Here is a 15156-nt window from a genome sequence, read left to right on the forward strand (position 1 = left end):
CTCAAGATTGCAGGGCAGAGGGCAACAGACCACAACTTGTTGCATGTCACAGCAATCAGAACATGACTTTAAGTGTTCCTCTGTGATGAAATAATGCACAAAAAAAGAAAATATGGATAAATCGTCATATTTTTATGACATGTACCAATCTATGGTGAGAGGGTTGGACTAGATGATCTTTAAAGGGCCCTTCCAACCCAAACCATTCTGTGATTCTATGATTTCTGAAATATCTTCACAATTTTTCTGAACTCCTTTGCAGACAAACCCTCAGCTTGAGCCCTATAGATGTGCTAGTTCTAGATACCAGGCACACTGTGTCACCGAGGCACTTGATTTGTACCTGAGCTGCAGTGCTTGTCTCTGAGCTCTCTGATCACTGAATGAAAAGAGAGAGGAATCCTCTCCCAAACCAGGAGATTAATTTAGTGTCTGAGGAGAATGACATCTTAAATTTGATGAATGAGTAAGGTAATGTCCTTGGTTCTGTCCCTTGCTTGCTCTCCTTCATGTTTGCTTGCATTCTCAGGCCACAATTAAAGCATTTGTTGAAATAAATTGGGGTTTCATAGAGTGCTGGTCCAAATGCAGAAACTATTTTCCATGAACTATGTTGATTGTTAATTCAAAAGAACTGAGTGCTGAAAGGACTATTCATTCCCTACATTAAGTTAAACTTATCTGGTCCATCTTTCATCTGCCTACCGAGTTTATTAGGATTTCATAATAACTGAGAAAGAGCTTATTAAATTAATTTTATTAGAAATGGCAACAGAAGTGTTTGAAACTTTCTTACCCTTCCTTTTGGACTATTCTGTTAAAATAAAAAAAGATCAGTACTACAAAAATGTATCTATATTTTTTTTATTATTCTGTTAAAAGGTACTGTTCTTCAAAAAATCTTTGAAGCAGCTATAGCAGCTACTGCTACCCAGTTACTTTGTGTAGGTGGGCTCCCAGGCTGTGCACAGGCTTGTTGAAGATGAGCAGACGGTACCTGTGCTCCACAATTCTCCTTGTGTGTATTTGCCTGCAGGATTGGTGCTATGCCTCATGTCTTTGTGAAGTGCAACTGTTCCAGGGAAAAAAGGTATATTTCCAGTTTATCACTGTTGCTTTAAAACTTCAGAATCTGGCAGCAATATGAAAAAAATATTTCACTCTTTGTCAGTGTTCGTTTTAATGCTTTTTTGAAGATGTGGCAGCAATTTGCAATCAGACAGCTCAGTGCAGTTGGAAATATTTAATTTCCAGAAAGTGGAAGTTCTGGGCTCCTGTGGAGTCCGAAAGCCTGAAGTTAATATATAGGTCCCAACCTTGCTTTCATTTAAGTTATTGGCAAACTTCCCATTGACTTAAAGTGAAGCAGGATTGGCCCAGTTTCAAAAAAGAAGTATTATTAAGTTTAACATTTTAAACCCACAAACATAAGGAGCAGACTTAACATTATCATGATTGAGCATTTTATTTTCAAATGCATTTGACAGTATATTCAAACAAAGAAATGTGACTTATCTTTTAAACTTTCAGAATGCTAGTTTGAACAAAATGGGAGCTGCTTTTAATTAAATAATGCAATGAAAAGTATCGAGACAGAATTGCATTTGGCAGAAGAAAATACTATATCTATCTCATTGTAATCCATTCATTGGTTTATGGCTCCAGAGTCCTCAAGCAAATATCATAAATCCACATGACGTCCTTGCATGCCATGCTGATTTTGCATTTGGGTCTCAGAGTTAGCTGAAAGATGTGTTAAAACTCATGTAACCAGGCAGCTTCCTGTCAGCTACCCATCTAAGAAGCCTCAGAAGTGCTGTTGATTACAGTGAGGTTTTGGATGAAGCTACACACCAGAAATTGGCTCCAGACACGTCCACTACAGAGGCGAAAAATCACGTGAAGTACAACAAAAATCTCCCACAAGCTAACCAGAAACACTTCGGAGGCTTGTGATTTCACAGCTGTGAGAGAAATTCCATTTTAGCAGCATTTACGTAAACCTCAGAGCTGTTGCCAGGATGTAAGGCTGCTGTAACTAGCTCTGTCTGGCACCATTTACCCAAGTGATGGGCCTTCTTAGGCATTGTCCTACCTACTGTATCCTGTGGGTGGTTGCCTACTCTTTAACTCTGCAACTGACAATACAATGTTGTGGACACTGTGCTAATGAAAGGGCAGAAGAGATGTGCACCAGGTGCTCCTGAGGACAGCGAATTGAATCCTGTTTGGGGTGTACCTATGGTTCAGCAGAAGAAGGTGCTGCAGACTTCCTGAGCCCTGCTTGAAGGCTCCTCTGAAGGTTGTGCTGCTTGGAGGCTCACGTAAAGACTCGAGAGCTGTGGGACTGCGTGGCTGAGTGCATGGTACAGCAAACAGCCATGACTTCATCACAAGGAATGACTGGATGAGACCAGATGTGCTTGGCTCTCCAATTTCTTCATAACAGGCATCTCAGAAGCAATCTCTTCACCAAGCTGCCCTGTGGAGCCTCTGGTGTCTGCTTACCCAGTGTTTCTGGCTGTAATGGGCTTGTTTGTGGTACAGCTGGGCACGGAGTCCTGTGTATCCAGAGGATACATCATGTTGGAGTCTGTGCATGAATCAGAATGGATATGGTCAGGCTCTAACAACAAAAAAATACTAACATTTGAGCCTCTTTGCCTTAGACGTTGATTGAATTTTGCTTTCTTGGTTGTGTATACATATGTATAAGACTCCTATGATGTGTTTGATTTCCTTTTGTATTATTCAAACAAAGAAAACTGAGAAGATACAAAGGCAGCCAGGAGTAGGGATGTCATATCCTAACTTCTCAGAGCTAAGGGATAATTCCAAGAATTTATCATGAGAATTTTCCAATTACGGCTTGTGAACTGCATAGGCCAAAGTGTGAGCAGGGACTTGTGCTGCCAAGGGCTCCAAATTCCCTATCTGTGCTCACAGAGACAGAGGGTGAAGAGTAACTACCCACTTTCAGAGGAAGTGATCATGGCACCTGATGTGTTACAGATCTGCCAGGGGCTTCAGCAGCCATACACTTAACACTGGCCATGAGAAGAAGAGTATGAAAAAGTACTTGGGATTTGCTTGTTTGCCATTAGGAAGAAGTAACAAAAATGCTCATTTTATAGTCTGCTGCTCAATAAACAAATTTACTGCAACGTTCAAGCTTCCTATAACTTGTACATTGAGTTCAAAGTGACAAGATTAAGCAGCTAGTGATAGTGCCAGTAAGTGAAGGAGTGTACAATTGCTTAAAAAATGAACCCTAGTACTCTGCCAGATGAAAGAACCTGCCTGTGTTTACAACATGGAAGATGAATCTGTTCATCCACTACTTTCTACTACAGCAATTGCAGATGTTGTGAGCACTGTAACTGAAGGAAAATTATCCTGCTAAATTTTATACTGACAAAACCATTCAAATAAATGATAACTGCAATTTACCATATATCCAGAATACTCTTCTCGGAAGACTTCAACACAGACCAGTGACTCTTTCCTTAATCCATCTGATTTCATGTTTGTTTATCATAACACAGAGAGAACATGTACTGAGTAAACAGGTTGTTTTAGAAAGTTAATAGCTCCTGATTTACTAGATGAGACTTTGTGCCTAAACAAACACAAAGACATAAATGAGTTAACTAGTCATAGTCAGTTCTAGGAAGGAATTACAACCACATAACTCAGTTTATCCATGGAAGATAAAACAGTAATTGTCATTTCAGAGCGTGATGACAAATAATTCATCTAAAAATATATTTATAAAGGCTTGACCTGTTCTACTGAATGGAGTGTCTTGCCACTGAAACTGAATCAGCAGAGTTAGACCATTAATGAAGACTGAAAAGAATGAATACAAAATGTGTATTCCTGAATATTTAGCTATATTATACATTTTGAGAATATACATTTTGAAGTATACCTGTGGCTTCCTAGAAATATTCAGTGCCTGTAATAAGGGGAAAAAATGATGAGAGGAAATTGATTATTTTTTCAGTTTAAAATGTATACTGTCTTCTTGATACTGGATGTAGCCACTAAGTAATCTTTGACATTTCTCTTTGAGAAGATTACAGATCTTTTTCTAAAACACGAATTTTAAATGCTGTCTTGTTATCTACAGTTGATGCTTCTACCATTCCTTTTTATAGCAACCATTTTTCAAACAGCTTTTGAGTCAGTGTCTCAGTCTAGTAGCCATTGTCTCTTTGAACACTCTATATTCTGCCCAGTGCCTAAATTGCTGACTATCCCAGTTCTAGAAGATGAATTACTGCAATGAAAAATATTCAACCATCAAAATGGCTGCTGTCTTTGCAAGAAACTGCATTAAAGTCTGAAAGTGGCCTAGCCTCAATATTCCCTGTATTAGCAATGTGTTAAAGAAATCAGAAATGCTTTTATCATGTAATATGTTGAAGATTCAAGAGCTGGTGGGATAAATGCATCAGAAAATACAGTGCACAACTTCCTAGACTCTCTCTATGTATTCTCTTTTTCATGGACTGTTGTTTACATTGAAATTTCCTATCTCTGTACAGAAGTTATGCTACCTCTGCTGGTAAATCTGGCTATTTTAATCTAACAGATCTGTTTGCTGTTGATCCAGCAAAAATGTGCTTGGTACATCCTCTGGTGGCAACACTTGGAAACATCAGTTGGGTATGCAAAGAACTGACTCTCCAGTTTCTGTCTTCATGTATTAGAGCCACTTTTTCCCTGCTTAAGCAGAGGAGACCTGGTGGGCAAGAGTATCCAGAAGGAGCCATTGGAGAGCAGAAGACCACCTCCACACCAGGCTGATGACATGATCACACCACAGTTCTCCATTTGCACCCTTCCATGCTTTCCTACTGCCTCAAACTATTAAGTTTTTATGGAACAGAAGTGAAGTTGTGTAAGTGTTGGTTATGGTTGGTTTTCCCTGGAGTGCCTCTCACACCCAAGGAAAACACAGAAGCCTTCTGCAAAGTGCTAGCTCTCGAGGCAGACACAGGTGACAAAATCCTGTGCCAGAGAGGGACGTAATATAGGTGAGAACATACTCCCAGTTCACTGTATTTATATGTAAGCAGGACGAAGTAGGAATTACTGAAGCAGGTTTTCATTAGGATGAGCCTGATTGAGCAGAAGGTGACACCCTGGCCATTGAGAAAGCAGCACCATGAAGTGCCCTCACCTCTCCCTGCTTCTTCTTCCCAGGCAGCCCAGGCACTGTTCCTCCTCACTGCTGGAAGTCAGTGAGCAGGACAGTGTCACTTATGGATTAATAATGTGTACAAGGAATGAAGAAAGAGCTGTGAAATTATATTAATTTAAAATTGGCTAGCACACCATTGTCTGAGGAGTATGTGCAAATAGCTCCTTTTCTGTCCAGGAGGATTTCTGTTTTACTCAAAACATAGTTATTTGCTCTCCTTCTTTTTTGACCTTTTAGCTTCAGGAGATGGGCAACATATAAAATGTTTTACTGTACTATTTTTCACTCTAACAGAGAAGGGGGATTAGTTACTACTTAATCGGCTACTTTCTTCCCAAGACACATTGACAAGGCCCATGAAATTAAGCCGTGCAGATTTTTTCAGTCCTGGTGAGTGGATTGTGCTGAAGTCGAAATTCTGTTCTCAGGGGTAAACCTTGGGAGGGATCCTGAGAGTATGGGAAAGAGGGACATTGGGAACCGCTGGAAGGTGATGCCAGGTGGGATTAGTAGCATCTAGTCATTCCTTGCAACACAGTTTTCAAGTGGGATGGCTTCTCTCTCCACAAAGATTACAGACTAAACAACATGAAGAAAAGTGCCTGGAGAAGAAAATAGCAGAGGTAGGCACCAGGCTTTCTTTAGAGGAGAGGACTGTTGGCAGATGAGATCACGGCCTTTAGGTGGGAACAGGACCAATTTCTGAGTGTCTGCCTGAGGGCACTGTCAGGCCTGTCGCTGGCCCCAGGGAGGTGCCTGATACTTGGACAAGGTGCCCCTGGCTGTTTCTGGTTGAGGTGATGGGACAGAACGGGCTGCCAGGTCCTGCCCCACCACCCTAGGGATCCATCAGTCCTCGTGATGCCCTGCTGCACTGCCATGTTCATACCCTGAAGGCCTCCAGAGGGATGGAGTCAAGGTAGGGGGACATGGTCACTGAAGCTGAGTGTGCTTAGCCCAGAGGAAACGTTTTCTAAGGAGACGGAGAAGGCTCACATGGGAAGCTCTCCAAAGCAAGTTAGACAAATACCAGTCAGCTACCCTTGCCTCAGTACTGGGACAGTGCAACTCAACATCTCTGTGTTTTTACAGCAGCAACAGGCTCATGTATGGCAAGGGGAGACCTCCACTGGGAGCAAATGCTCCAGTCAGGCCTGCTTGAAGGTGCTCAATGGGACTTCACCCAAGTAGGGCCCATAAGAGGGAAGATGAATCATTATTTTAGCTACCCCTTTACAACCCTCCTTCACTCCCAAAACAGAGATGACTACAGGTACCATTGAGCCCATCCATTTCCAGCCATACTAGCAATCCCTTTTTCAAGAGACTGACTACATGGCTAGGCAGAACCAATGTCATTTTGTAGTAACTTGTTGTGAACAATGAATAAATAGTGCCTGCAACCCTAGCACTTAATTATTTATTCTAACATATAAGTATTTGAACAAATATTTAATCAAACTGCATTTTTAGAAGGTCAACTATTAGACACTCTGGGTACTACGATGTCTTACTACAGCTCTGGCAAGAGGAAAACTAGTGCAAGTATATAACATGATAAGCAGACAATAAATAGCTTCCAGGCCATCCGCTAGTGATCAGAGGAAATTTGTCTGAGGTACTATGTAAGGGACAGGTCCTGAACAGAGCTTTGAAGAAGTGAAGCAGTTGGACCATCCTTACTGATTCTCCAGTACCTGGAAAACAGGAAATAAAGAGATATTTCTTGTTGAAAAATACATATCCTGGAGATTTGCGAGGTAGAAAAAGAGAACAGACACACTCATCCTGCAGCCAAAGCTGAAAGACTAACAGGAGCAAGAAAGAGTGAAAACTTATTTCTGTCAGGTGATGCCTAACTGTGCACAGAGGCAGACTATTAGATTACAAAGGTGACTCAGTCACTTTTGGAGAAAAGTGTTACAATTTGGCCAAACCCGATCCTTACACCATCATTTCAAGGGGCACTGACGTGGGTAGAAAGGGATAAACATTTTTCCCAAGAAGTGCATAAACTCTTTTATAAGTTATTAATCCTCCTATTTAATCATTTTATTAAGGACTTTCAAAAGTAGAAAGATCTTTGTCACTCCCAGTGCATTCACAAAGAGATTCCTGTGTCCCTGTGGGAAGTGGTCAGCACTCCATTTTGGCTCTTCGCTTCAGAACCATCACCTGATTGCAGTGACAGGAAATATTCTGGCTTTGATTTGACTGATCTATATCCTGTCTGTTTTCCTTCTTATCTTCTCACTCAAATGCCTTCCTAATTGTATACCTAATCTGCAGGTATACCAATGAGCAGGGACAACTTTCATCTCATGAAGTTCAGAGTTCAGTGTCAGTTCTGCCTCCCCTGGTAAGGCTGGAGGAGCTTTTCCTTAGATTGCTGTCTTCTGCAGTCTCTGGGTATCTCTCTCTTGTGCCTGGTTGAGGCACAAGCCCTGGACATGCAAGCCTGCTAACCCCTTACAAGAGTGGTCTGCCTCCAATGGTCAAATGCAGATCTCAGCTGGCAAGCAGCAGGCAATGGAGTTATCTGGTGTGACAACCATTAGCCACAGCTGCCTCTTATCCATGGCTAGTGCTTTGCCCTAAGATACAGATACAGGCCAGATGTGGGAGGCAGCACAGGCCACCCCCATCTCTTAGCCAGGATAATGCTGGCAGCCACACTGCTCTGGTTGTAGCACAGCAATGGCAGAAGAGTGCTTTTGCAGACAGATTGAGGGCAGGCAGCTGCTGATGTCTGCCTGTCCCTGATAAGACCAGTGCTTGTCTAAGCTCTTCTTTCTATTCTGCTGGTGACTACTTGGCTGCCAGCACCAGGGGAGCAGAGGGCTGCTGAGATGAGCCAAGCAGCACACTCGCTCTCTGCCCCATCTCTGCTGGCAGAAGGGAACAGGCAGTACTGTCTCCTGGCAAGGTCCAAATGAGTGAGTTCTCCTCAGTCCATAGGAGAGCTCCTGCACCCTTGTCTCCTAGAAAGCAGTTTCCCAGAAGTGAAAGAGCAGCAGAGCCCTCTTATATCATGTGTCAGTGGTGAGTTGCAAGTAGCTACTAAAGGCAGCTGGGAGCAAAGTCCTAGCGCAAGCATGTCTCACCAGACTCTCCCTACAGCACAGTATGGGTCAGTGTGCTGGGCTAAATATCCTCTGCGAGAAGCGGGTTCAAGGAGTGCCAAGGTTCAGGTTGAGGATGGCCGTTTCTAAGCTAAGAGGTTAGCCAAGGTGCAGAATGAAAGAGTGGCTCGAGGTACAAATCCCAGACACATGCTGTCTAAATGGTGTGTTGGCTGTATTGGCCAAAAAACATTATATTACTGGATGCTTCACAGATTTTCTATCATGGAGCCTTCATATTAAAGAATGATGGGATGTTATTGAACGCAATGTGGATTAATGAAGGAAATTCTACTGTCTGGGTCATTCGGGGATCAGGTGAAACTACCAGAAGGAATCTTTCTGGTCTTAATATCAGGAAGTTTATTACTTTGCTGACATTGGTATTACTGAGGCTGCAGTTAGACAAGATGGCAAACCTGTTTTAAGAAGCTTATTACAAGATCAAAAACCCTGTGGCCATATGACACAAAACACTAAAACAACTTCTGTCTGTCAGTTCAAATTTCTTCCAAATATTTTGAATTCTTAGTACAACTTCAATCTGTCTTGACAGATCAGTTTTTAACTCATCCTGCCCACTCTAATTTTATGCCGAATACACATCATCTGTTTACCCATAGTTAGGATAAAACCTGGCATATATCCATACCCTGTACTCTGGATAATTCATCATAAATATGCCCGTGCCTCATTCAGAACATATTTGTACCATGGGATGATCCATGATTTTACATGGTGGAAGCACAGCCCGCGTGCGCCCTGTTGACAGAAATGGTATGTGACAGAAAGAATCTAGGAAGAAAGTAAAAAGTATACAAGCTGGAGGAAAGATGATGAGCAAAAAGGAATGAGATCTGACTTAAAAAGGAAAAAAAAATAAAAAAGCATGTGAAACAAAAGATGTGAAACCACACACAAAACTGCATGTAATGCAAATACACATAGTACAGGATGTAAAGCATTGAGAATATGGATTAAAGGTAATTCAAGGCTAGGCAGAAGGTCAGTGCAAGCTTCATGACTTGATGAAGGAATTACTGAGTGAACATCTACGGTCTATTTCATGAAGACCAGGCCAAATAGAGTGAACCTTTCTGCTTTAATGTTTGTTGATTGTAAGTAATTGCAAGTCACTTTGGTGAAGCAGTCTGGATTGCACATATGGACTTGAATATATCTTTACTACAGCTCTGAACGTAAGGTTAGAAACAAACAAGAAGAATGCACCAATAAATGGGAGAACTCTATCTGGAGGAGATGAAGAAAATCTCATTAAAATCTAATGAAAGACAATTTAAGAGACTAAGGCAATAAAAAAAAACCACATGATCTCATTAAATTGGTAACTGAAAAACTCTTGAGAGCAGATTTAGACTTGACAGATTTCTAACTCCTTTCCTTCCTCTAGCTAAATGTCCTTCTCTTACAGGTGCAACTGTTTCATTTTGGGTGACAACAGCTCTACCTCTGCCTGTAGATGGCCATCACAGCTAAAATGTCAGCTGAAATCTGTTGCTGGGAAGGAGACCATGTTTTGTTCTTTTCTTTCCTTCTTCTGGATGCTAGGGAAAGGGAGAAGCATAAGGAAAGTGAGGGGAAGAGAGGTATCTCAGCTCCTGGTCTCTTGTTGCCTAATGAGCTGCCAAAATTGAAGATATTTGTGTTCTTCCTTCTTAGAAATTGGTGGGAAAGCAACAATATTAAAAATCTGTAAAAGCAGACTCATTATGTATATAGATGTCTTTCTGTATAAAAAGATTACCAAAGTAATTGCTCTTTTCTAACTGGTTAATTAGCAAGAGGTGTGTATTCGAGATCACAAAGTCTCTCCTGTTTAGACACCATAATGTAACCACACATCACATTCATTTACAGGATAACTGCCAGATATTTTCTCAAAGAGGATTCTCTGTCTCTCTCTCTCCCTCTCTCTCTCTTTGAGAAATAAAAGTAATGATTTAACAAAACACAGGTAGAATGCAGGTTGGTCTAGAAAGGAGCTGGAGACTAAATGAAAAGAGAAATTTAGCTGATATAATGACAGTCTTATAGAGAGTGAGTAAAACTGATTATTGAAATTTGAAAACTCAATATTTTGGGCTATTCTGACATAAATTAAAATTCCATTCTTGTTCAGAAAAATACTAGAAATGTCAAAATGAGCACTTTCCTTTCAGATAAAAAAAAAAAAGATCAATTCTCCAAGGGCTTCACTGGCTCCATACTTTTAAGATCCCAAGACAATGTACACTGTGGACACTTCTCTCAAGACAAATCATCCACCCAAAATAATTACAGGATTTTTGTGAATTAAAAAAAAAAGTATTACTGGGCAGAAGTGCAATGAATGACACAGTTCAGCACTCACAGAAATGGGCATGGGATTCTGCTCTAATTAAAAAAGAAGCGGCGATGGTAACTTACTGGTTGTGCCTCCACTTCTTAAAAAAACGGCCTCTTCTCTCTGTCTCTCAGCTTCACGAATTTGACACTCACTGTTATGGACAGTGAAAGAGAAAGTTTCTACAGCTCTTAACTGCAAGATAGCAAATGCATCTTTCTCCTCTGCATTTACCAAATGAGAGGGGAGTGAAATGAGCTTGTTAGCCTTTTAGTGATTAAAAACAAAGTTAATTGTGATGGAACACTAACCACAATTACGGGAATCAACTCTACAATGAGAATGAATCCTTAATATTAGATTCAATTTTGTTAATGAGAAACTGGATTTAAGAACTGTTACTTGATTAACTAACCAAGAGATGTAAAGAAGCAGGGAAAACATGAACAGTGCTCAAATCCTTTTGGGAAGGGGTAAATACTATAATATCAAGTAGCACACAGAAAAAGCAGTTGTGCAGACACCCATTGCTAAATGCATTTGGAAAAGAACCCACACCAGCACAGGGAGGTGTCTGATCAGGGGAAAGAAGTTGTAATTTGGAGAAAGCAAACAAAAGGAACATGATACAGGTGTCAAGAGGCCTTGTAGGGAGGAGGCAGAATCAGATCGTGGCTGTAGGACATGATTAATCTGCCTCTATAGCGATGCTCATTTGAGGCACTGCCTTTATGTAAACCAGTAATTTTCACAAAACTTCACAAACTTAACTTATTCCCAGACTGTGAATGCAGATAACAGGGACCTCTAAAGCTGGGTGTCCAAACTCAAGCCATACTTGCTTTCCAGGTGATGCCAAAGCCCTGGAAGCAGAGGAATTTTTTCTCCATCCCATTCTTGATGTTTCAACACAGTGAGCACCTAGGAGGGGCTGCTGACCATTGTGCCTCGGGGAAATCCTGTAGGAAGTGTTTATGCCAAATAGGTATGTAAACTTGTGCCCATGTAGTGCACACTTAGGCTGGGCTGTCCTGTTGTTCAGGAAAGACCTGTTAGTTCCTTTAACATAATAAATTATTACTTTATCCTTATTATTATGAAGGAAGCCCTTGGAGACTATACCTGGACTCACAGTGCTTGCAGCTCTCAGCTTGGCATTTTCTAACTACACCAATTGCATTAAAATCAAAAAAATGCATTCCACTTCACAAGGAAGAAGCAAGGAAAAGCAGTGAGACTCCCTGAAAAGTTGGAGGCAAACCAGCCCTGTGACTCACAGTGCTCCTCAAAGCCACTGGTGGCTCTGCTGTGGCTGGCCCCAACACCATGAAGATCTCCAATGCAATGGTGGTGATGCCAGGAGCGCAGTGCTCTGAGCCAAGAGTGCACTGAGCACCCACTGGGGCCGCAGGACTGACTTTGCAGCCACCCTTACTCCCAGGGACAACACTACCACAGCCTGACTTGCTGCTGTCTTTGTTGCAGTTTCCTGCTGCTTCATGACAGCACGTGACCTGCTTAATTGGAATCTGTGACGACTTAGGTAGTGGCAATTGGAATCCGATTTCCACCATTTATTTGTAAATTTTATCTGAGTAGATGTGATCTCGATAAATGACTTAATCTACAGTTTTCTTTCCAATTTTAATAGAAACCTGCCTCAACTTTCATACATGTAATTTTTCTTACAGAGCATCTCTTTGCCCACAGATCCCTCCTTGAACAAGGGACATAGGCCAGGAAAAAGAAGAAGTCAAATTATGATACAGAGAGAGAGAGACATCTGCAGATATGAATTTTCTTTGTTTGCCTTTTATGCTGGGGAACAAACTCTGCCTGAAGCTATGAAGTATGCAGACATCTAGTGGCTGCATAAAATAGTGCAATCAAACGTCTTTATGGGACACCTGTAAAACTTTTGTGGAGTCACGCCATCATCTGAAAGCCAGATATCTTGAGTCCTGTTGAAAACCGAGTCTTTGGCTCTGCAAGTCTGTTTGTCATTCATTATGGCGCTGGTCATGGGCATTGTGAGATGCTCTGGCCTCATGTGTTTCTAGGATTTAATTTTAAATTATGTGGAACTGGGGTGGTCAAAACATACAATGCCAAGAAATCTGGAAGGTTCAAAATGCTGCAGCACATCTGCTAAATCACAGCCTATAATCTCGCACTGAGACTTTTGCACTTGATAATCATTACTGGCTTCCCTGCCAAGAGTTCACAGCTCTTTTTGTGTTTGTTTTTTGATTTGTCTCTAGAGTAAACATCTCCTTATCTATGTGAATTACTACATGTTTCTAAGCCATGAATAAATCTTTCCACTACCTTTGGTTCGCATTTTTTTCTTTTTGCTTAGCGACACATACAATTATCTAACTAAAGAGTCCAAGCTTTTTCCTAAATATAATTCAATTCCAGCTGACCTATAGTGCATAAAAAAAAAATCTGGTATCTTCACAACATGAGACTAAACACACATTTTCCAGAATTGCTTTATACCTGCTATTTGAAGTACTGCTGACATGGTGTATCATATGCAGTTGTATGTGTTTCACTGACTTATCATAGCTTTCATCTGTTTCATGCTCGCCACTGTCATGTGTTTACATGGGAGACACTTCAGAAAGCCCTGTTTGTAGTGTATATTTGCATTAAAGCCTAAGGGTTGCATGGAGATTATGTCTATGTAAGATCAAGATGTTTTTGTCTCCAACTCAGACATAAACATGACCTTAAATAAGAAGCACAAGAGTAGCTTATGTGCTTGAAACTTCAGTCTTCTCAAGCTTGCTTTAAAAAAAAATTGAATTTGTGTTATGATTGTATTTTTTATTTTCCAGAGGGGGCCAGGTGGCAGGGGAAGGTAACCCAACACAGGGAGCATTGTAAACAGTGAGGGTTTGGGGTAAGGATTAGTGTGCACTGCCTAAGGATGAGTAGCCAATTCCCTGACAGTGGCATGAGAGGATTAGGAGAGCAACAGACTAGGGGAGCAAGGTTTGCTAGATGGGATTTCTATTCACTGATTTGGGAGCTGGCTGTGAGTTAGTCAGTTGGTTTTACCCAGCTCAGAATGGACCACTTCCAACACAATCAAGTTGAGTATTTTCAACAACATCCCTGATAGAGAAAAGGACACTTAAGGAAATTTTTTTAAGCCATTTTTGCTATATGCCATATGCTTTCTTTTTTTGTTTGCTATTTAAAGCTTAAATAGCTGATTGTGTCCTTCATAGGGCAAGTTCTTTTCAAGTTTATCAAATGTTTCCCATTCTTAGATCCCGATCTTCAGGTTTTTGCCTGATATTTGGAGAGGAGAAAGGCCTTACTGAATCAAGATGGGGTCAGGCTCTGGGGACCAAGCAGACCAATCAGAAATGAAGAGCTGTCACCGCCTCTGTACACAGCATGGTAAGAACACTGGTTAAGAAGGATGTGAATATACTGGTCAGAAGGGCCACAAAAAATGATCCAGCACTGAAAAACAAACCTTGCAATAGAAATCATCATCTCAGCAAATTTATCAGGGAGAAGACTGAAGAGGTGACCTGACTACTGAATCAATGCTGGGTTTTTAACTTTGTAGATAAGGTCATAGCAAGTTCTCCTGGACAAGGGCCACAAGAGTTGCAGGTCACTATGAAGAGTCTCTAACATGGCTGACTGCCGTGTCTTTCTCTTATGCCTGGCATCAGACAAATAACCAATCTGTGATCAGAGAGGAATATTCCTCGGGTGATGCAGGGCAGAAGGCATTTACAAAGTGAGTGTCAAGTTCATTAATCCATCTGAAGCATTCAGATGAATACTGTAAGAGAGAAAGCCCGCTGAGAAAATGAATGATTGTGTCCTGAGAGCAAGTCCTGAGGCTGAATAATGAATAATGGGGGGGAAGAGAGGGGGACAGGACTTTAACCCACGTTCATTATGCAAAGGGGAAAATACATCATACAAATACCAACACTATATGTACGGTGCTGGTGAACTGATGTTAGGCACAGAGTCTTCATAGTGGAATTTACTAGCTGTAATTAGAAGTCCTAAAATTAACTTTAAATTGTCCTTGATTTGAAGCCAATTTTTCTACATTCTAAAGATACAAATACACACAGAGATATGTCCTTGCAATGACAGTTAGTTTCATAAATAAACATGCGTATAAACACCTCCAAACACATCCTGAATGGTCCAGTCTCAGGAGATGCGGTGAATGGTTCTCCAGCTGTCTGACATCTCAGCAGGCAGCGCTGGTGTACACAGGAAGAACACATCCCAAAGCTAACTCCATGACTGATAATGGCACTGTAAACCCAGCCAAGGAGGAAAGGGCAGGTCAACATTTGTCCTCTTTCCACAGTCCTCTACCCTAAGAGAGGGTTTTCCCCTTTTTCTCTGAGCCTTCATTCACCACAGAGTTGTCCCATTTCTATAAGGAAGGAAACTTCTCTTCATTCTCACTGGAGTTGATGAGAGAACCA

This window comes from Mesitornis unicolor, unplaced genomic scaffold (genome assembly GCF_000695765.1).
Source record: "Mesitornis unicolor isolate BGI_N332 unplaced genomic scaffold, ASM69576v1 scaffold3706, whole genome shotgun sequence".
NCBI classification, from domain to species: Eukaryota; Metazoa; Chordata; class Aves; order Mesitornithiformes; family Mesitornithidae; genus Mesitornis; species Mesitornis unicolor.